General features: G+C 42.4%; 1 long non-coding RNA gene across 1 annotated transcript in view; it reads right to left on the bottom strand.

Annotated features, from left to right (window-relative positions):
* Nucleotides 1-6,794: 6,794 nt before the first annotated feature.
* Nucleotides 6,795-23,041, bottom strand: part of LOC126403541 (uncharacterized) — a 155,239-nt gene continuing 138,992 nt past the window's right edge. The window contains exons 5-6 of the long non-coding RNA XR_007571323.1: nucleotides 15,102-15,156; nucleotides 6,795-6,963 (exon numbers count right to left, since the gene is read on the bottom strand). This is a non-coding gene — a long non-coding RNA (uncharacterized LOC126403541). The remainder of the gene's footprint in view (nucleotides 6,964-15,101; nucleotides 15,157-23,041) is intronic.

The raw sequence follows: 23,041 nt of genomic DNA, 5'->3' as shown, positions 1-23,041 counted from the left end.
AGATTCCTTCCTTTATGATTTTCCTCAGAGCAAAAATATGTTCGCTAAAGTTTGAGAATGTTCCCTTAAAGTCACAAGACTGAACAAACAAGAAATAATGTGAAGCATTAACAAGAAGAAAAGAGACGTGACGCCTTCAGAGACACCGTCCTCACTCAGAGACACGTTTAGTAATTTGCTTTAAGGACCCAGAAACTTCACAAGTATATTTTAAAAATTAAATATCTGGGAAAAAAATGAACTGCACTGTGTTGTAAAGACCTTAAACCAGAGCGTCTACAGCCACAGTACAGACTGCAGGCTGGTTTGGAGGTTTTTATTTTAATTTAAATCTCTGACCTGCTGTTTGCTGCAACACCTAAAACCATTTTGTCTTTTTGTTAATTGAAGAAACAGAAGCAGAAGTGTTGAACTCTTCTTAAGATGAATAAATACCCTGCATATATTTACCGTTAATTTTTAAACCATCATGTGATGATGTTTCCTTCATACACACAGCTCTCATTGTCTGATGATTTGATTTCATTTCACACATATGTGCACATTAATATTTATTTCAGTTCAGATTTTTGAGTAGATTTTTCTCCACAGCGTCAGGGGTAATATCCTGGACCTGATCTATCTCAAGGTGTTTCATCAGCACTGCTTCTGTGCTGATTTTATTTATTTTATTTTCATATCACTGTCTTAATGTGTCTGTGTGTTATAATGACAGAGACAAAAAAGATCAGGCCTATAAATCGATCCCAGCAAAGACCTTTAAACATGTTGTGTAACTTCACACTTGAGTTTCAGAATTCAGACGTCAAGCAGGATTAAAAGGTGCAGATGATATGAAATCACGTCCTTCTGCGTGTCCTCTGTCAGATAATTCCTCTCAGTCACGTCTCCTCCGCCGCCTGTCTCTGCCTCCCTGCCTCCCTCTCTCTCTGTCCTCAGATGGCTTTTGGCCTACTTTCGGCTGCAGAGAGCTCCAGTGTGTGTGAGCCAAATCTCAGCATGGATTTACAGGCAGAGCGAGGGAGAGATGGAGGGATAGAGGGAGCGAGAGACGAGAAAAAAAAAAAAAAAAAAAAAGTCATGTCAAATGAGACAGAGATTCAGCTCGGTGCTGTCGCTGTGCTCTGCATCTCTGTCTCTCTGCATCTCTGCATCTCTGCTCCAACACTCAGGGCTGACGTTTATTGCTACAGATCTGATCCTGTCTGCAGCTCTTTGTATGGAAACCTGTGTTACAATAATCCTGGTGGTAAATGTAATAAGAATCATAAGAACATATAACGAGATGTTTATCTGTGTGTGATCATGTCTCTGTTCTCTGCATTAATGCATCCTGTTAAAAATCACGCAGTTTTCTCAGGCTGTAAATAACCATTGCAGCCCACTGTTTGTTTTCTATAATCAGAGCGCTCCATGGCGACCACACACTGAGGCGCCGCACCAGATAACATGAAGTTATGTTGAGGTGAGAGGGTTGGGAAATCAAAGTGTCAAAACAAAGTGACAAACTGTCAAAATGAGCTGCTTGTTCGCGCTCAGCTCAGTCCAAAGCAAGTCAGGATTTATTTATGGATCTATGAGGTAAACCTGACGGCCGTCTTTATTTCTCTGTTTATAATAATGTCATTTAAATAAGTGCAGAGGTGTTTCTGGAGTGTGACGACATGGAGGGTCTCACCTGGTCCTCTGTCCTCTCCTGATGCACAAGCTCTTTGTATCCACTCTTGAGTCTTATTTACCCTTAAAAACATTTTTCCCCTCGGAGTTTAGATTTGTAAAAATATTAGTAGTTGTTAGTAAGAAGCACTGAGCAGGAACACAACACTTTGCAACTGCTCTCATTAACATTTAGAGACTTTTGAGGTACTCGAGTATTTCCACTTACTTTATACCTCTACTACTCTACATCTCAGAGGGAAACATACTTTCTACTGCACTACATTTATTTGTCTGCTTTAGTTACTTTATAAACTTGCACACTGATTTATGGGTTAATGCTTGGATTTTTCGGCATGTCGTTTGTCAGATTATAAAAAACTGATGGGACTGACTCAATAATGACAGAGATGGAGCTACTTAAAAAGACGCATGCCAAATATTTCCTGAAATTTGAGTTTTTCTGCATTAAAAAAATAAATTACGTGTGCTGCATTTTTGTGTTTTAGTCAGATGACAACTTATTTTAAGAGGTTGGTTAAAATTAAGAACTTTTTTTTTTTTTTTTTTTTACCTTTTTGAGTAGGAGAGAGTTAAAATAAATAAGTTAGAATATCTTAAATAAACTAGTAAGACCACTGAAGGTCGACACAACTTTAAATATAAAGTTGATTCAACTTAATTAAGTTGTTCCAGGTTAAAGCAAATCATGTCCGTTGTCAGATTATTGAAAACTGATAGGATTGACTCAGTAATGACAGAGCTGGAGCTACTTAAAAAGACGCATGCCAAATATTTCCTGAAATTTGAAAAGTTGAGCCTTAAAATAAAGTTTTTCTGCATAAAAAAAATAAATTACATGTGCTGCATTTTTGCGTTTTAGTCAGTTGACAACTTATTTTTAGAAGATGGTCAAAATCAAGAACATTTTTGAGTAGGATGGAGTTAAAATAAATAAGTAAGGATATCTTAAATAAACTTGTAAGACCACTGAAGGTCAACACAGCTTTAAATATAAAGTTGATTCAACTTAATTAAGCTTTTCCAGGTGAAAGCAAATAATAATAGTTGTACTAAACTAATTGAGTTAGAGTATAAAAGCTTGATGGGACTGACTCAAAAATGTCAGTTTAAAAGATGCATGCCAAATATTTCCTGAAATCTTTAAAGTTGAACCTTACAATAAAGTTTTTCTGCATTAAAAAAATAAATTACGTGTGTTTCATTAACGTGTTTTAGTCAGTTGACAACTTATTTCAAGAAGATGGTTTGAGTAGGATGGAGTTAAAATAAATAAGTTAGAATATCTTAAATAAAGTAGTTAGACCACTAAACGTCAACATGACTTTAAATATAAAGTTGATTCAACTTAATTAAGCTTTTCCAGGTTAAAGTAAATCATAATATTTGTACTAAACTAACTGAGTTGGTCAGATTATAAAAGCTTGATGGGACTGACTCAATAAATCTCCTTACAAATTGTTTTCTTAATTTTCTAAAAGTTGAATCAGTGGATTAATTTGTGCAGATTAAAAATACAAACAACCCCAAAGTTGTGTTTTGATCAGTGATATCTTATTATTTTTGGAGCTTTAATGCATGAATGCAAAGACAGATTATTACATCGGAGGCTTTTTGTTTTTATTGTTAGGCCTATTTTTATTTTTGAAATACGCATATACTCTTTATATTTAGATTTGAGGTTATTAATAAAACACTTGGGTCTGAAGCCTCGGACGCCCAGGACTAACAACACCACTGAATGACTGGATTTAATTGATGAAGACATTACTGGATGATCTGCCGTGTTCCTGTAGATGAAGAAAGGCATCAACTTTCTACCTGGTATTTTTTAGCAAGTAGAATCTAAAATCATTTTTTTGATTCCAGTGTTCACATTTAAACAGAATAAATTAACACCGGTTCATACAGAGGATGTTACACATTGTATTTATGCATTAAAAAGATTAACTACAGCACTATAGAGGCTTCATTACAACTAAAAATCATCTCATAAACACAACACACAGTCAGTATCAACAGTTTACAGTTGTATCTGAGAATCTGCACGTGTTGGTTTAAATGTATAAAGATGTGAATATAATTTAAGGAAAATAATTTGTATCTCTCTTTAATGACCACTTATGAAACACATCATTTTGCTCTTCTTTTACAAATGTCGACACACACATGTGGATCTCATGCTGCTGCCTGTAAATCATCAAGGGTTTAAACATAAGTCTTATTTTGTTTAAATCCAACACAGATAAATGACCTCAGTGTGAAGTTTATGACCCGGCAACATGTGAAGTGATGCAGTTATCTGTGGTGTCGTTCTCTTTCCCCCTGTGATGCACATTTATATAACCAAACAGATGACATGATGACATGTAGAGTCCAGCTGTGATGGGTTAATAAGGGAAAACCTTTCATTTGATCGGAAACATCAGGGTTTCTTGTTTACATCGCAGGACGATAATATACTGGAACATCTTAGAAACAGCAGAGCTATGAATTTCACAGTTGCCTTAATGCAACACAACTTCACACGCTGTAAGGAAAGGGCACGACTCTCTCACAGTTATGATAATATCAATAATAATGACTTTATTTCTGCAGCATGAATCTAAAAAAGGTCTCAAAGTGCTTCATGAAATGCACGAAAATAGAACATTAGGAAAAAGACTAATAATTCAGTGACAGTAATAAAAACTAATGTTAAGAGCTGAGAAAACACAGAGCACAGAGGCCCTGCAAATGATTTCCACAAAGTAAATGAGACTATTTTCACCTTAAAGGCTACAACTGGGATATTTGACCATATTCAGAATTTAATTAAAGTGATTTTACAGAAGTATTCTGCTAAATCACAGTAATATATGGAGTTTAACGGTGAGGTTACGGTGAAATAACTGCATCATTTTAGCATACTGCTAAATCACAGTAATCTAATGTACATAAACTGTGAAGTTACCGTTAAATTCAGTAACTTTACAGGAACATACGGTTAAATCAGTAATTTAAAGGGCTTTAACTGCGAGATTACAATTAAATATTGTGACTTTTCAGGAGCATGCTGCTAAATCACAGTAATATACAAGCAGAACTACTGAGATCACAGTAAACAGCTGTCAGTTCACAGTAATTTACTGTAAACACGATACAGTAATTTACTGTAAATGTACGGTTGAATATTTTAGTGTGAACAAAAGGGAACACCAAAGTTACAGAAGTCAGGCACTAAAAGGGAAAGCTTTCCGACAAAAATTTGTTTTACCCAATGATTTAAAAACAGGTCAACGTCCTCGCCAGTCTGATGTCCTCAGGCGGAGAGTCCCAGAGCCTTTAGGTACCCGCCCTGACCTGAGGACGGCTAGTGAGGCTTGAGACTCTCAGGTCACGTAGGACCATCATCAGAACCATGGGGAATCATGTTGAGCCTTAAAAGTTACTTAAAGAACCTTAAAATCAGTTCTGAAGTTAACTGGTAACCAGTGGACGGATTTGGATATCTGACCTACGACTTGTCCCGTCCTGCACCAGCTGTACCTGAACCACTGAAGATCTACTGAGGCATGTGCACAGTGTGTCACAGTGGTCGAGGCGTGAGAATACAGAAGCAGTAAGCATTTCTAGGTGAGAAAAAGACACAGCTGATTTAATTGTGGTCATATATCTCAGGTGGGAGCAGCGTGAGATCATTGACATGTGGGTCAAAGTTCAGCTGAGAATCGCTGAGTCCACAAACCTGACTTCGCTGCAGCTACTAACCCTCGCTCTGTATCAACCTGTCCACGGTTTCTTGTCGTTATCACTTTATCCCATATAAAACCAAAAGCTGGTTGAAACAAGTCCGGGCAAGGACTCGCTTGGGGTGTCGAAATACATTCTTGGAAATGTGATGAATCACTGAGGTAGAGGAGGAGGAGGAGGCAGGTTGAGGTTTGACGGACACCGCAGAGAGCTGGCACTTCATCGCCGAGCAACTTCTGGAATGAAAGTCATCGATTGATCGTTAGCAGCACACGAGAACACGAGGGTGGGATATTATGCTACATGTTCACATAGAGAGACTCAACATAACGTGTGCTGTGACGTTAGCATGATGAGTCTGACTTTAAGTGCTAGCAGGGAGCCTGTAGTGTGCTATCATACAGTATAATGTGTTAGGAAGGGTTAATATGAAGCCTTCTACCACTCAACACTGTGTATGCTAACATGTTAGCATGAGGCATCAGCTCCCAGAATAGTGGACACTTACACGTTAGCTTATTGTATACCAGTGCTACATGTACCACACATGGTGTTACTATGATACCTGCTATCAACATGTCCTGTGCCATCACTGAGGCCTAGCACAGCATGCTAACGTGCACAGTGTATGCTAAGGTGTTAGCATGGAGTGTACATTCACATAGAACAGTATATGCTAAAGTGTTAGCATTAGCTGTGAAATCATTTAGCATGATGAATGCTAAGTGATGGTATATGCTATCACTTAGGGACTGTTTGTTATTTATGAGGTGATGCAAAAGGGTGGAGGCACGTCACATAACTTTTTAAGCACTTATGTGAGGCATACGTGTTGAAATTGTTTTTTTGTATTAATTTTACTTCAGATTTTTAAAGAAAACATGCTGGGTTACTCTGTTAATTGATGCCAGGAGCTGTAAAAACAGAAATTATTGATTGATATTCAAATTTGCAACTGTCCTTGGACACATCATGTGTGAAGAGTGCTTCCATTGGAAAAAAATATTACCAAATCTGAGCTAGAGATAGTACCTTTTAATTAAATTTAATTAAAATCACCAAAAATAAACCAGCATGCACTGCAAGAGTGAAAACACCGAGGCTTTTTTTTTTAACTCTGCAATTTCATCTTCAGCTTTTAATTTTCAAACATCAAAGGGTACGTTTTAAAAATTGAATTCATGGTGGAGGGAGGGTCATGGAGGAGAATTATTTGTAGCATCAGGGAGGGTCAAAATTACAAAATAAATAAAAAAAAGTGACACCTCTCCTCTGATAAATAAAGAACAGTCCCTTATGAATCTGAATATCTTTCAAATACTGGTGTACCAAGAATAATACAATGTTAGAATAGTGCACTTCTTGAAATAACACAAAAGAATGACATTTTTAAAACACATTTTATTTACACGTAAAACACATCTACAGCGTCACAGTATCTCATATCATAGCATGTGTGTGTTTGGGCAGTTTGAAGCTTGCGTCAGTGTGGCTGTCAGATCCGTCTCATGTTCACGGACCATTCCCCGACATGTCCTGACCTGGTGTGATCGGCTGGAAGAGAAAGAAAAGACAAAGCTCTTTAACAGCAGTCTGAGAATGTGCAGCACATACAGAACGCTAGCTGTACGTTAATATTTGCAATATTAATTAAATATTTCATATGTAGGTCTAATTACTACGACACATTGATTAATAATGTATTATTGTGCAGTAGTGACCCATTTAACAAACCTACACACACGTATACATCCCATTCTGATCATATGGACTAATTACTGCAAACACAACACTACTGCGAACGTCAGCTGTCTTTATTAACGTCTTTATTTTGCTCCATTTGCTGTGCGATGTCTTTGCGGTCAGCACAGAGGATGTTGTAACACGTCTTGGCAGCTCTGCAGAAACAAAAATCACTCCAAAGATTTAATCTGGTTGAAACCGATTCAAGAATTTAAAAAGGTATAAAAATACCTCAAAAGATAAAATATAAAACATGTCAGATGACATTCAGAAGAAAAAAAAAATCCCACAACTCATTCAGAGCTTCTATTAATAAGCGTGACAGATGAAAGAACTGACAATGACAGCATCATGGCTTCATTTAGATACGACTGTAAGACGGCTCTATTTCAGCAGCGGGGCTCTGAAGAGGACGCTGGGCTCACTGTACTGCTCCCACATCACTGCTGTATTTATGACAGGGAATAAACTGTATTATTATACGTTATGATGCAGTTAAATTTAATATGTAGTCATGATCCTCATAAAGCAGACAACTGCCAAAATGCCATTAAAGTGTAGAATAAAAGCTTCCTCCAAATCCTCTGATGTCAAATGACAGACATGCATCATCTGTGCACGATGAACCATATAGATTCATTTTATATTGAGATGTGTTGGCACGGCAGCTTGGGTCATGATCTCTGGTCAGCACGTTATGAACTGTTTTATTCTTTAATTCGAGACGTGACCTAACAGAACACGCACAGAAGCAAAAAATTTAAAATGGTTAAAATCTTATCACTGTTCCGTATCTTAGTGTCACACAGGCGCCACAAACATGATGTTGACATCAGAAAATAAATAAAATATGAAAGTGACAAATTAACTTTCACTGAGAGTTCAGAGGCCTCGACCAGGTGACAACATACAGCTAAAACTTGTGAATGTGAATTTATTTGGACTTGAATTTTAAACATGACAAAGAGAAGTGGAGCTGAAACACAGGAACAGATGAGAGGAGGGTGCTGTAGGAAGTGAGACGACAAGGGGTTAAAAATCAACACAAAAAAGGCACGTGAGTGACTGAACTGTGCTGGAGTGTAAAGTGTGACTGCACAGTGTGGCAGGGGCGTCTCTAGAGTTTGAGTCCTCTGTACGGGGGTCCAGGATGATCCTCCTTTGACGAACAAGCTCTATTCCGTTGCTCTTTCATGCACCATCGCATCTTATTGACCCTTTAACATTTTTTTTCCTGAGATTAATTACAGAATTTGCTTTTTAAATATTAGTTGTTGTTAGAAAGAAGCATTGAATAGAAAACTCTGCAGCTGCTGTTATTTAAATCAAGAGAATTGTGAGGTGCTTGTACTCGAGTATTTCCATTTACTTTATACTTATGTCTCTGTAGAGGAGCGTACTTTTTACTGCACTACATTTATTCGTCTGCTTTAGTTACTTTGACTCACACTAAAAAAAATCATGACTTAAAATAAAGGAGTTTTTCTGCAAAAACAAAATTACGTTTTAGTCAGTTGACAACTTATTTTAACAAGTTGGTCAAAATCCAAAACATTTTTAAGTGCGATGGAATTAAAATAAATAAGTTTGATTATCTTAAATAATCTAGTCTGACCACTAAATGTCGACACAACTTCTGGATAAATATTAAGTTGGTTAATTAAGTTTTTCGAGGTCAAAGTGAATCATGTCTGTCTAACAGAGATCATAAACGCCTCATAGGATTGACTCAATAATACCAGAGTTGGAACGATTTATAAAGTTGAATGCAAATTGTTTCCTTAATTTTTCAAAGTTGAACCAGTGGATTCATTTTTAGAGTTCAGATCGGAACGACAAAACTTTTGATTAACGATGTCGTATTATTTTCAGGGGCTTTAATGCATGAACGAAAAGACAGATTATTACATCAGATGCTTATTATTTTTATTTTTAGGCCTATTCTTATTTTTGAAATATACAAATAGCCTGTATATTTAGATTAATGAAACATTTGGGGTGAGGCCTCGGACGCACAGGCCTAATACGCCACTGCAGTGCGGTATTTAGTCGCACAGGATGCTGTGCATCTCTGCTTGTAGCTCCATTTGTGCTGTGATATTTAAACTTCCCAGGGTGGGGTCCAAAATCTTATTTACTTCTTAATTATCTGTATATTATGTTGCTCTTGTTCCATTTACAGAATCTTGTCAGATTTAAATCTCACTGAAGCACGGCTGCGACCAGCGATTTTCAAAAGCGATTCATCGTTCTGTCAATAAAATGTGATAAAATAGTGAAAAATGTTTGTCGTAATTTCCCAGAGTCTTTGGTGATGACTCCAGAAGCCTTGTTCTGTCTGACCAACAGTCCAAAACCTTTAAATATTCAGTTTAGTCGAATGTATGACGAAGACAGGCGTCAGATTCTCACATCTGAGCAGCTTAAAACCGTCTGAAATGATTCATTGGTTGAAATAGTAGCAAATGCATTTTTGTCGATTGACCAGTTGATTAATAAATTAATTGTCACAGCTCTCAACAATAGATTCAGATAATTTATAAAAAAGTGATTTCCATTGTAGTCACAGTGTCTCATGGCTCGTTACAGGAGCCGTGACGTCTTCTCAAAGGCCTCAGATTCAGTCTGAGATCTGCTCATGTTATAATATCTGGTGCTGATCCAGCTGCTGTGTGACATGCCCATCATCATCATCATCGCCATCAAATAGCTTACAGATACAGTCCTTCAGGAACTCGCCAGCTTGGTTGAAAAAAGGATGAGAAACCAAAAACCCCCAAATCAAATCTGTGTGTGTGGACACACAATCACATGTGCACAGCTTCCTGGTATCGAGGCCGTTGAGGCAGAAAATGATCCTAAATGTTGACCGCAGCCAACGTGCTTAAGCTCTTTTCCTTCAAACATCCAAAAAAAAAAAAAAAAAAAAAAAAGCGTTTGCAGCTTTTTGGGTTGACGTGGCAGCAAAGTGTTAAATGTTGATTCATCAGGGGGATTTCCAGCCTGTCTTTAAATCCAACATGACCCGGAGCAGGACGACACCGACACTGCGGAGGAGACGGGCTCTGCCTCGGACCTCCAGTCGGCTCTACCTGGGCTTCTATCAGGTACAGACAAAGGGGACACATTTAAATGCATGTGTGTGTGTGTGTGTGTGTGTGTGTGTGTGTGACTGCTGACACATTGTTGGTGACATTAGTCTCTCTTAGATTAATGAGGTTAGTGTGTAGTCTGGTTAATCTGCTGGTGTGATGTGGCTGTGTGCACAATCCCCAAGCTCCTTTAAACTGGCCTTAGCCTGAGTCAGAGAGGACACACACACACACACACACACATACAGACAAATCGTGCTGAGAACAAACTCATCGGCCCCACCGGCACTTCTAAAACCAACCAGATTGCAGACAAAAGTTTGGCAGCTGAAACACAGACAGTGAAAAAACTAACAAGAAAAACAATGAGAGACTGGATGTGCCCCAAATTCTAAATCTCTCCAAGTCGGCCGAGCTACAGTACTGAGAAGCGCCTCAGCAATTTCAGCTATGTGGCGAGTAAATACGCCCCAGGTGCACCTATGGCTTCCCGGTGCCATAGTAATGGGCATTAACCAGCGCGGGAGGGCCCACGTGGAGCTGCGACGCCATCTTGTTTCACCGACAGACTGGAAGGAAGGGGTAGTGAACCCCTCTGCAGTGGGAAGAACCGCTAAACACACACACACACACACACACAAACAGACATTACAGACATGCTGACAGATACTGTAGGCAGCACACACACACACACACACATACACACATACACACACACACACGCTGACCAGCTCTGATTATTGATGAGTGTGCTTCACCCGCCTGCAGCTGAGCCGAGGCGGGCGGTGTGTTGAAGGGAGTGGCAGGAAAAACTGCAGAATGGTGACTGTAAACTCAACACGGAGAGAAACCACCCCGTTGCCGCAAAGAGACGTCTAGGCTCGTCGCCAGCCGTCTGTCGCCTCATTTGGCGCTTTTTTCTCGACGTGGCAATCGATCTTTCCAATCAATAATTTATCCTTTTTATTTACCCAAACGGGCTGATTCCTCAAACGTGTTCCTGAGGCGCTTTGGGCGTAACCCTGCAGCAACTCATCGTACACACCCTGCCCACATACACTGTAACTATCACACACTCAACTCCCATTTGACCAGATTGAAGTCGTCCACTGGTAGTCTGCTGCAACTTCCACAGTCCGCCTTAACAAAAGTCCACCTTAAAAGGGACTTTAATCAATCATCAGCTGCCTGCTCGCGTTTGGAACCAATCGATATGTGAGTGGAGGATATTTTGAGGCACAAAAGCTGCATTTACACAACTGTGGGATTCAAATACTGAAATCTGTGACACTGGCTGCTGCAGGATCACAGGTGTCATCACAGGTTTAACTGCCTGCCTGACACACCTGAGGCCGACGGCTACAAAGTGCCCACTCAGTCAAAGATGAACATTTTCCTTAAATCCCCCTGAAATGTTAGCTCAGGTCAGAATTCAGCACACAGGCTCTCCAGATGCAAACCATGTCATCTCCATCACGTCAGGAGTCGACGGCGCTGATCGGCCTATATCTTTTTTGGTACACAAAAAAATTCAATCAACATTTGGGCCGATGAAGCAGCTGTCTGTCTGTCTGCCCGTCTATCCTCCATGTCTGCCTCGGCCATGGGGACACAGTGTACAGACAGTCTGCGGAGCAGCCGAACAATGGAGAGCAAGCCTGCAGCCCCTTTTCGAGCTTACCGGCTAGACACTAACTCGCTCCAGGTTAGTGTTTGTTCACCGAACTGAACAAATAAAAAACGATTTTGAGGCGGGGAGATGGCAGAGACAGAGAGAGACGGGGCTGACAGAGGCGTTACATAAGAGAATTGCTAAAGCATCAGATTAGCAGCGCAAAGGGGGTTCAAGTTAAAATCCAAATTAGTTCATTAACATCAGGACGGAAGCTTCTCCACACGAGCCCGGCTGATGCAGAAAAACAGAATGAAGCATCTTTTGCAACACACGAGCACGACACATCCAGCTGCTGTCAGGGCGAGAAATGGCGCCGAAGGAGGGAAAATGATAAATGTACTTTTCAAGGCGGAGAGCGATGTCGAAAAGATCAAACTAAATGAAGCCTCAGGGTCACGATGATTTGAGACGACAGCCACAAAGAGACAGAACTCAAGCATGTCTGAAATCTTAGTCCTAACATCTGACACAACATCATCTAACAATCCAAAATATGTTTTTCATACGCATCTCTGCAGACCCTGACTGCACACATCAGCACGACTAACCTCCCAGCACAATCCCCACTTCCTAAAAACTCAGATCCACAAGTGCATGGAGTTTAACATCCAGTTAAACAAAGGGGAGCGTCCATGGAGAGGAGTTATCGTCAGTATTCACGCTGCGCCCCATTAAAACCAGATATTAGCGACGGTGTGATGGGCCTAAGTCAAATATTGATGAATCATGCTCTCAAGGAGCTGCTGCTCAAAAATATGCTGCAGATGGATCTCAGGAGAGTGAGGGCCCCCTGAGAGTCGACTGCAAGGTGCAAGGGGAGGATGACATGCTGATCTAACCCTTCAACAACCTGTTGGAGAGAAAAGAATCTCAAGGCTCAAACGAAAATGTGCCGCCATGTGCCTCTTCACCACTGTGACCAGCTGAATTGTTCTAAGTCAGTGAGTGGGGCCGTTTTTAGTCTCAACAGCACCGTCACTCCGGTTGAAGCTTAACACCAGAATCAAATCAACAGTCATACAGATGCATTTCACACATGGATGATGGATGGCGGTGATGTCGTCGTCGTCTGGAGGCAAAAGGCGCCGCCAGTCGTTCACACCAGACGCCGCTAGCTGCTCTGTGAGTGTGTTCCCACTGCCACCTTTACATTTGTGTTAGCATGAGTGAGTGAGCTCCGACATCGCTGAGGGTTCACTGAGGTCAAGCACATAATGTACAGAGCTGTCATGGTCACGCTCTCAACATTACTCTGTGCTGCTCTCAAGTCAGAAAGGTACACACACACACACAGATAGCCGACAGGCCCGCTGGAGAAACAAAGAGCTATCGCACCGACAGAGGCGTCTTTAGCAAACAGTGTCCACCGGGATGTGAAGCTATCACAGCAGCATTAGCACCTCTCATTAGCTTCTGATGCTAACCAGCTGTTGAGCTATTTCTTTAGCACCTATGGTAAGCTAGCGGCTCAGGATGCTACCGAGCGTTGGCACTGGATTCAATTAGCATCAGACTTTTTGTGATTGTTATCAGTATGCTACTGCTTTGCTAAATAATTAGCATGGATGCTTAAATCTGGACGTATTCAGTATTTACCAGACGTCATCCCTCTGAAAACATTTAGACCGCCAACATTTAAACTATCCATTGAAAAGCAGAATAAAAGGCACTGATGCTACGTTAGCATGAGACTACACCAAATGCTTCAGCCTATATGTGAGCAGCTTTGACATTAAGGTTGGCGATGCTGACTGACTGATATATGAGGTTCAATTCAGGCAAATATCAAAGGCTGATAATTAGTTTAGCCCTTGGTTCAATGGCGCACGCTGACACGAGGCTTCTGCTGCTAAACGATTGTTTCCTGTCGTCCATCGAGATGCCTTAGCTCATCTCGCTTTAACTTTGTCACATGACCCCTAAAACAGCATCTATGCCACTACATCCGCATCCTCTAGACCCCAGAGATGTATCCATCTGCAGTATCCACTCCATCTACATTTCATCGTATGCGGCGGTGCAGCAGACGGAAAAGAGATTAGCCCAGGTGACATGCAACATACAGCAGGGTGTGAGCCAAAGTGAAATGTGTGACATGGTGAGCGTGCGGTGAACGCCTTAGCTCACTGCGCCATGGCCTCCCGCCTCTGATCGCCATTGTTCGAGGCGGGAACGTGTGGGAGATAGTGCTGGCCGTGCATCCCTCTCAGCTCCCGAGAGCCTAACCCGTGGACATGAAAGCACAACGTCACAAGTTAGGGTCTCAGGGACGGAGAGAGATACGTCTTCACACGGACTCCTCCGCCTCCTCACACAGCTGCTTTCAGCCCTCCCTGGGTTTCGACTCGCTCTTTGTTCGCCACCAAAAGAATTCTTGCATGTTCCTGAACAAGAGAGCTCCCGTGTACTGAACTCGTCTTCAAGTCAAATGAGGACTCGGAGCGTCTGAGCATCTCCTGCACACAGAGCGAGCTCTGCCCGGTACAGACATGCAGCTATGCATCCGACACACACTCTTAAATTACATGCATTAATTGAGCACACACACACACACACACACACACACACTGCCATCTCCACTGCCCCCATATGTATTGGTGAACATACAACAAGTGCAAGCCTCAGCCAGACACAACATTGGCCAGCCTCCCCCCAACTCTCTCTCTCTGTTTCTCCCTCTCCCCCTCCCCCACCTCAGCTGAACAATACAGCACTTTGAAAAATGCCTCCTGCCATCAGGTACAGAGCCTGCTGCTGTACAGGATGCAGAGAGATCTCCCGCCGTTGCGGGGAAAATCAGAATCAGACGATGATTGCTAATCACTGCTGCGGACACACGAGACAAAAACCCTGCGTGGACGCATCGATTACAGCGTCGAAATCTGAAGCTAGGACCGCACAACGTCAAACAATCCCTCTGACATGATGACTTGCATGCTCGTCCGACTGTCACATCTTTCGCTGTTAATAAAATCATTCAGTGCATGCTCTATCATTACCAGCATAAATCCCCTGTTCAGCATGGTTTCTAAATCCTCCGGAGAGGCTGCACGGAGAAAAGACGAGCCAGATAACAAAGCTCCACGGCTCCTTCATGCTACCATGGTGGTCTAAAGCTTAGGAAACAGATGGGTAGCTGAGAGGGAAGTGGAGAGGAAGAGTATTCGTTAGTATCGACTCACCCTCCCCTTCGGATCCAGGATGCCCCTTTTGCCCGTTGTTCTTCTCGCTCGCTTCCTGCTCGGGAGGGGAAGAAAAAGAGACAGAGAGAGAAAGAGAAAGCTCAGAATTTTTTAACTTGCAGCACGCCAACAAGATTCCAGTTATGTGCAGAGGAAGAAGTTTTTTTTTTTTTTTTTCACAAGAAAGCAACACAAGGAAGAGGTCCGTCCGTCCGTCCGTCCGTCCGTCCGGCGAGCTGCTCAGAGTCAGGCGAAATAAAACGGTGTGAGAGCGACGGACGGAGACAAGAAAGAGAGGCATGAGGATGGGTGGTAGGACCGAGCCGGAATGAACCATGTGCATGCTCTCTCTCCCTCTATCTCTTCGCTCTCTTGTACACACACACACACACACACACACACACACACAGCGACACACACACACATACACACACACACACACACACAGCGAGAGTGAGCAGTCTGGGGAGGAGAGTCGCGAGACAGAGTCGGCGAAAGGATTCCTCTTCCCAGAAAACGCTGAAAGGGAATTGTGATACTTAAAGGTTAGATAGAACAGGTACACAGCGACGGAGAGTGTTTGTGTGAGAGACGGAGAGTGTGTGTGTGTGAGACGGAGAGAGTGTGTGTGTGTGAGAGACGTAGACGGAGAGTGTGAGAGGTTAAGAGAAAGAAAGAGGTAAAATAAAAGAGCGAGCATCGAGCCATGGAATCAGTGCTTGCAGCCGGGGCCACAGTGCCTGTGAAGCATACCAGTATGCTGCCTCACCGAAGGGAGGAGGGGGGGGGGGGGGGGGGCTGCACACACACACATACACCACACACACACACACACACCTACTCATACACTTGCATGCATTGCATACACAAAACAGTGCCACACTCATTTGCCTTTCTTGCACTCGAGCCTCTACTTACTTTTTTTACCCAAACCTGCAGGTCCGAGGCAGGTTGGCGAGGGAAAAAATGCACACACACACATGCACTTTCACACACGCACACTCTCTCTCTCTCACACACACACACACACACACACACACACAAATCCAAGTTAAAGGACAAAACGAATGCGCCTGCTGATCTCTTGTCTCGCTCCGCTTTCTCTCTTCCTCGCCCTTTTCCTTCGCATTGTTTTCTCTCTCTTTCAATCACATGCAGAGCTGGAAAGGAGGGAAGACAGGAAAAAACCATAACCCCCCCCCCCCCCCCACCACCACCACCCCTCCACCCCCCCCTCCTCCTTCTCCCCAATATTAGTACTCCACCTCTTTCTCTCAATCTTTCCTTTACTCTTTCTTTTCCCCCCTCTGGCTCTTTTTTTTTTCTCCTCGTGTTGATCGGCAGGAGGAAAAGCATTTTTTTTTTTAAATGAAAAAGGGGGGAGAGAAATATCATCCATTAATTTGCCTCACAGCTGTAATCGCTTACAGCCAGAGGCCCACTTTTCCTCTGTATCAGACGAGAGAGAGAGGGGGAGAGAGGTGAGGAGGAGGAGGGGAGGGGGGAGGGAAGGAGGGAGGGAGGGAGGTAGAGAGAAAGTAGTCCTCCTTTCGTTGTTTTTTCCACCTTGCCGTTGTCCGTTTTCCACCCATAAAACAAATCCTCTGTTCTCTTCTGCATGCATGCAAAAGAAAAAGAAAAACAAAAATCCACTTTTCCAGTCCTCGCACTCTCTTTCTCCTTTCTTTCCCTGAGTGTGTGTCTCACACGAGCCGACATCATTCACACTATCGCTTCAGAGGAGGACGGAGAGACAGACAGACAGAGAGAGACAGAGAGAGGGAGAGAAAGAGTGTGAGAGAGAAGGGACCATAGAAACATTGCTACATGATGTGCTTTGGCTTATAGAGGCTACATTTAATCTCCACTGGCTCCCCCAGGCTTTGGTATGAGAGAGAGAAAGAGGGAGAGTGAGAGAGAGGGAGGGAGGAAGGAGAGAAAGAGGAGAGATGATGGGGGGAGGGACAGATGGAGCAGAGAAGGAGAGCGACGACGTACAACCGGCTGGAGGCTCAAATCAGCGACGGGGCCCGGAGAGACTGGGAAGGGGGGGAAGAGAGAAAAATCCCTGAGACCACACTGCCCTCTTGCTTTTCTTCGGCTCCCTCCCTCCCTGACTGACTGATCGACCGACTGTGTCTGCACCCGGCTAATCTCCAATCCTCTTTGACTGCTGTCTGGCAGACGGCGCATTGTGCCGTTTCTCTATCTCTATACAGCTGCAGTTGCTGGAGAAAACTGTGCATCTGGATCTACAGCCAGCCCCCCCCCCCCACACCCCCCGAAAAAACACTGACGCCACCACTTTTAAAATCTCCCTGTTGACACACATGTACACACACACACACACACACACACACGCAGGCAGTGCAGCTATCCTCATTTACCACCTGCTTTGTGTCCAGATAGAGCCAGTCTTCACTAATATTAGCCTGCTTTGACGATGAGCTCCCGCAGCAGGCAGACAAAGGCTCACACACACACACACACACACACACATGCAGACACATAGGTGCAGAACACCAACTATGCACACAAACAGGAAATACATGGCTGTAAAATATCAAGATTCATTTTGGTGCAAAGCTGCGTCGAGCTGCATGGCGAATGATAAACTTTGCATCCGGGTGAATGACAGCTCATCGCCACTGATTTACCGATCCCATTTCACTCTCTATAAGTATTTGTTATCTGCTGGTAATGGCCGGGAATCAGCCCCAGCTAGCCAAGTAGTACATCAAGAGAGACCCAGATCTGTCACGCTAGCCCACGCATCCGAGAAAACAGCAGCAGGACTGCAAATAAGCACACAGCAGCACTGGGCCGCAGAGCCGGAGAGGTAGAAAACAAATATACAGTGTGGACGCCATGTGTGTGTGTGTGTGTGTGTGTGTGTGTGTGTGTGTGTGCCGAGCAGGGCAGGCTGACAAGCAGAACACACTCGCTGGACGGCTTAAGCACGATGCCGTGGCCACAGTGACTGACAGCTGTCACATCTGATTGATGGGACGATGGGGACAGGCGTTGCACAGGTCATTGGGTCATCGCTATGGCAACGCTGATGATGAAAATGAAAATAAAGGCTCAGCAAGAAGATGCGTCTAGTACACTGTAATATGCAGTGATATGTCATGTAGAGCCGGGCGATGTGGCTGAAAATGTGATCACCATAGAAAACTTAAAACAGTTTATATTGATAAAAAAGTCAAAATCATTTTTTGCTCCTGAGTGAACGTTGAAAATGATAAATTGAGGTTTAAACTATCATTTATTATCAGAACGTGACAAACAAACAGCACAACATTTCACAAATCTGAGGGAAAGATTCAACAATTATAAATTACCTTCAATAAATAAAACAACAAAGAAATCTGAGTCCTGGTCATCAGATCAAACTCTGTGTGAAGATGCTTTAAAGTGTTTTGGCTCAATATGGAAACAAAAGAAAAGGCCAAAACTAAAACTTCCTGTCCAAGGTTTCAACCTATTTTATGCAATTTCTGTCTTTTCTCGACCAAAACAACAACAGACAGACTTCGATGACGTCGTGAGGCAGCGTGGGGTCAATTACTGTCAAGCAAAGTTTTATAAATGTCACCTTTCGTCATGTTGTGTCGTATCATTCTGATGAAACAGCTGCGAGTCAGTTACGTTAGCTCGCTAACTTTCATCAGCACTATATAAGCTGACTGTAAAGCTACTGTAGCTAACGTAAGGTGGTGAATTCAGTTGTGGGCTGAGCTGGGCTGTTATCTGTGGCCGAAACAAAAAAAATAACGTTATAGCGTAACTGTACGTATTAGTGGCCGCCGGTCTGATCTGTTGCTGCAAGACAGCTGCAGACACATTGTAGCGTACACGACCATCACATCCGTTTGGTCATGGACTTTCCACGTCCACATATGGCGTCCAAGGTACCCTGGGTGTGTTGGTTGTTGACGTTCTGGGACGCCGCATCAACTTCAGCCTGTTACATGCATTGTCTGTTTTCAAAATACACTTCTGTTTTCACAGGAAATGTACAGTTTGCATACAGTCTCTTTCAAAATAAAAGCACCGCAAAGTGACGTTGTTTTTCCCTTCAGCAGTATGTGGTTGGGTTTAGGAACAAAAAAGAGGATTTGGCTTTACAGTCTTTCGGGAAGTCGATGGTTGTTGGACCCTAACTGGACTTCTGCCCTCGTAACTTTCTTTCCCCCCGATTCCACCGGACACCATTAAACTAAAACAGCTACTGGCCACACATCACGTAGACGTGGAAGGACGGCTTTTTTCGTCAGCATCTGACGCCACAAGTCACTGACCAAGAGCTGGATTTTGACGACTTCAGAGTGAGACCAGGTAAGGTATCCTTACACTAACCTTAACCGCCTCTCTTTTAACGTAAAACTTCATAGCTAGCTGATCGATAACTTAGCAATTTTATCGGGAATCTGGGCCGAGGAGCGAAGGGGGCTGATCGTGAACTGACGAGGGAGAGTCACGTAGCTGCTCCAGCTGCAGGTATACCAACTGCTCCTTCTTCTTCTTCTGGTTAATAGCAGGTGGTGTTTAAGGTGCATTACGCCCCCCTCTATGGGGGTATGGCTGGTTTAATTATATGGAGGATTTATCAGACTTTTATCTCAATCAAAGAAAATGATATCAATATAATTGTTTAATGCACAGCCCTAATATCAGGATATGAGACTAGATATTTGATTTTGGATATCGTTGTATCTTAAATGTTGTATTTTCCTGTATTACAGTAAAGTACTGTCATTTTCTGAACATGCCAGACTGTTTGCTGTTGTTTGCCGTCACGCACTTTGTCATTACACATTACTGATTATCATTTATCAAAAAGCTAAAAGCTCCAAGAATCAACCCTACAAAATCGTCCACATGGATATCAAAGCATTTGATCAAACATGTGATATTTGATTTGACATGTCACCCCGCCCTAAGGTAGACTGATCACTGACTATGACTGTATCTCTGCAGGATTTGTTGTTATTATTATTGCTCTTATCAGTCGTATTTAACACAGAATTTAATATCTGTATATTTTCCCTTTTTTGTACAAAAATAGCAATAAAAACAGTCTTTGTGTGTGCGATCGAGAGAAAAAATAAGGAGGGCACTGAAGGACAAGACAGACCGCACAAACCCCACAGAGCTGGACGCTCTCACTTTCTGCTCTGGTTTCGATTAATGCATCACGCCACACTCACACACTCTCACACGCAGACATGTGCGTGCACACACAGCCATCTAAAACACACACACACACCTCACTTTAGGACGGCCGTGTGTGCCATTAAATCACTTCTCTGGTGTTCTCCATCATTTGCCAAGTCACCAAATCTGAACCTGCAGCAGCAGGACACTTCACAGAGGTGACCAACAGGGGGCAGTCTTTTGCTCCTCTACCTATTACCTCAGCCGCACACACACACACACACACACACACACACACACACACACACGTCCTGGTAGACAGGGAGGCAGGCGACTGCCAGGCCTTGGTATGTCCTCAGTATGTACCATGTGAGGCAGACACACACACTGTGCTGCTGCGCTGGGAGAGTCAGCGGCTGTAGCTGCAGCAGAGGCCGGCGTCATTATCATTCCTCCACCAGGAGATTCACAGGACAAAAAAAACAGCATTTCTTAGAACGAGGAGAGCAGATCGAGGTAAAGGAGGAGCTCTTATTGGTAGCTAAATGTCAGCTGAGTGAGGAGACACAGAGGGAAGGGAGTGAGCACCAGGAGCTGCTGTGATTGATCTCAGTTTCTATTAAAGTTAAGTTTGAAACGAGCAGAGATTCAGTCTGAACGCAGACGATCAACAAATAAAGGATTTCAGCCGTGAATCAAATGAACGTGTTTAAAAAGCCAATCCCACGTCATGATGTATTATTTGAAGGATTTTCTGTAATTTCCTATTCCTCCCTGAGTGTCACAATATTTCACATGTCAGATATTTTGACAGCAGTAGTTTCCACGCAGTCTGCGTCTGCTGATTGGAAATATTGTGACAAGAATTGTTCGCAGTGACAACTGATTTTACAGCGTGTAAACGGACGCCGCCGTCTGAGGCTCGTGTTCGAATCTCAAACTCTGTTTTCTCCCTTTGTGTCTGATATCCTCTACAAGAGCTATCTGTCAGCGCACAAACAAGCCTGCAGCAGCAGCCGGACGTGTTGCACACCGAGCGGCGGCATTAATGAGGTTATCACTGAGCGAATAATAAAACGTCACCTCAGAGTGGGAATGAAGTGATGTTACAGACGCAGAGCGTGGTGAGGAGTGCTCACATGTCAGTCCCATCAGCTCTGCATCAGTGCAGTGCTTCTGATCTCCACCTGCCTGCTACACACACACACACACACACACACACCTACAACTTTACCGACTTCAGATCAGCTGGAGCTGAGTATACTGCTCTGCTGACAACTGACACACACACACACACCTCACAGGTCAGAGCCCTAAAACACACAGAGAGATTTTGATTTGGGTCTTTTGGTAATAAGCTGATTCACGTCTAAAACATGTCACCACATCACGATGATACAAAAGTTATAACATATATGAAACGATTAACGATTAGTCGACTGCCAGAAAATTTACTGTCAATAATTATTAATTGTTAGATGTGATTATTGCAGCTTTTCTGTGTCAGTAAATATTCATATCTTTGAATTTTGGGCTGCAAGTTTAACAGAACAATCTACTTTAAAATGTAACTTTGGGAAACTGCGACAGGCATTCCTCACTCTTTATAAACAAACTTATTAAATCAATTAATTGAGAAAATAACCAGCAGATTTATTGATCATAAAAGCAGTAGTACGCATTATAATGCTGGTTGTTTTTTAGACAAAATGAACATGATTTAAAGAAGCTTTAAAAAATATTTTTTTGGGCAGATAAACTTTTGGGCGCTTTACCTTTAATAAAAAAGGGAGTAATTGTTTATAATTTGAATTAAATTGCATGTAATACTCATGTAAAATATTTAAAAGTTTAAAAATAAAGCCATTTCAAATAGAAAAATATTAAAAATGAACTCTTTGTGTTTGTCTGAAAGTTTCCCAGCCCAGAGGAACGATTGTGTGAAAGAGTTTAAGCACATTTCTGCAACTTTACATCAACAGTTAATGAAACTAAACCATCTTAACTCTCTTTAAAACAAAATAGTGAGTTATGTTTCAGAGTTTGATGATTTGTTTTACATTTAAAAGCCTGTTGTCAGCGTCCTGCTGTGAGTCTCTCCTCACACACTGTGTCTCCACCATGTGTTGTGTTGCTGCTGCTCGTCTGATTCATCCTCACTAACATCGACTGAAGAGCTAACTTTACCTTCGTCTTCTCTGAAGAGTCGGAGAATAATAAAGCAATTATTCTGTAAATGTCAGAAAGATGTGTGTTAAATAAGAGCATACAGTGTGTGCTGCAGAGAGGACGCACACAGTGCACTGTTACAGTTGACTGCACAGTCACAGCCTGAACTTTATCACCACTGACACTGTTAAACTCATCTGAGTTCATCTGTAGAGATAAAAAGAAAATTATGATGACTGTTATGTTTTTAAACAGAAGAGAAATCTAAATACACAAAACCAAAACCTGCCATGGTGACCCCATAAACAAACAGTTTTCTTTAACTTAATTATCAAATAAAGTAAATTAAACAATTAAAAATTAAACTTCACTCATGGGTTATCGTGCATCTCATTTTTTCCAAATTGTAAAAAGACTTTTTTTTTTCAGGACGTTTTTGTGGAGAGATTTGAGCTGAACTACGAGAGGAAGACCCCAAAAAAGGGACTCAACACGCCCTCCAGAAAGTCCTGTTAGAATATAAACAGCACTGTTGGTTTCTGGCTCTTTTTAAAAGTATCAAAAGTTAATTGAGGATGTGCTGTGTGGGTGTAAACAGCGAGGCAACACCA

Source organism: Epinephelus moara, chromosome 2 (genome assembly GCF_006386435.1).
Source record: "Epinephelus moara isolate mb chromosome 2, YSFRI_EMoa_1.0, whole genome shotgun sequence".
Taxonomy (NCBI): Eukaryota; Metazoa; Chordata; class Actinopteri; order Perciformes; family Serranidae; genus Epinephelus; species Epinephelus moara.
Note: the sequence above shows the minus strand (reverse complement) of the source record. Positions and strands in the feature narration are given on the sequence as shown.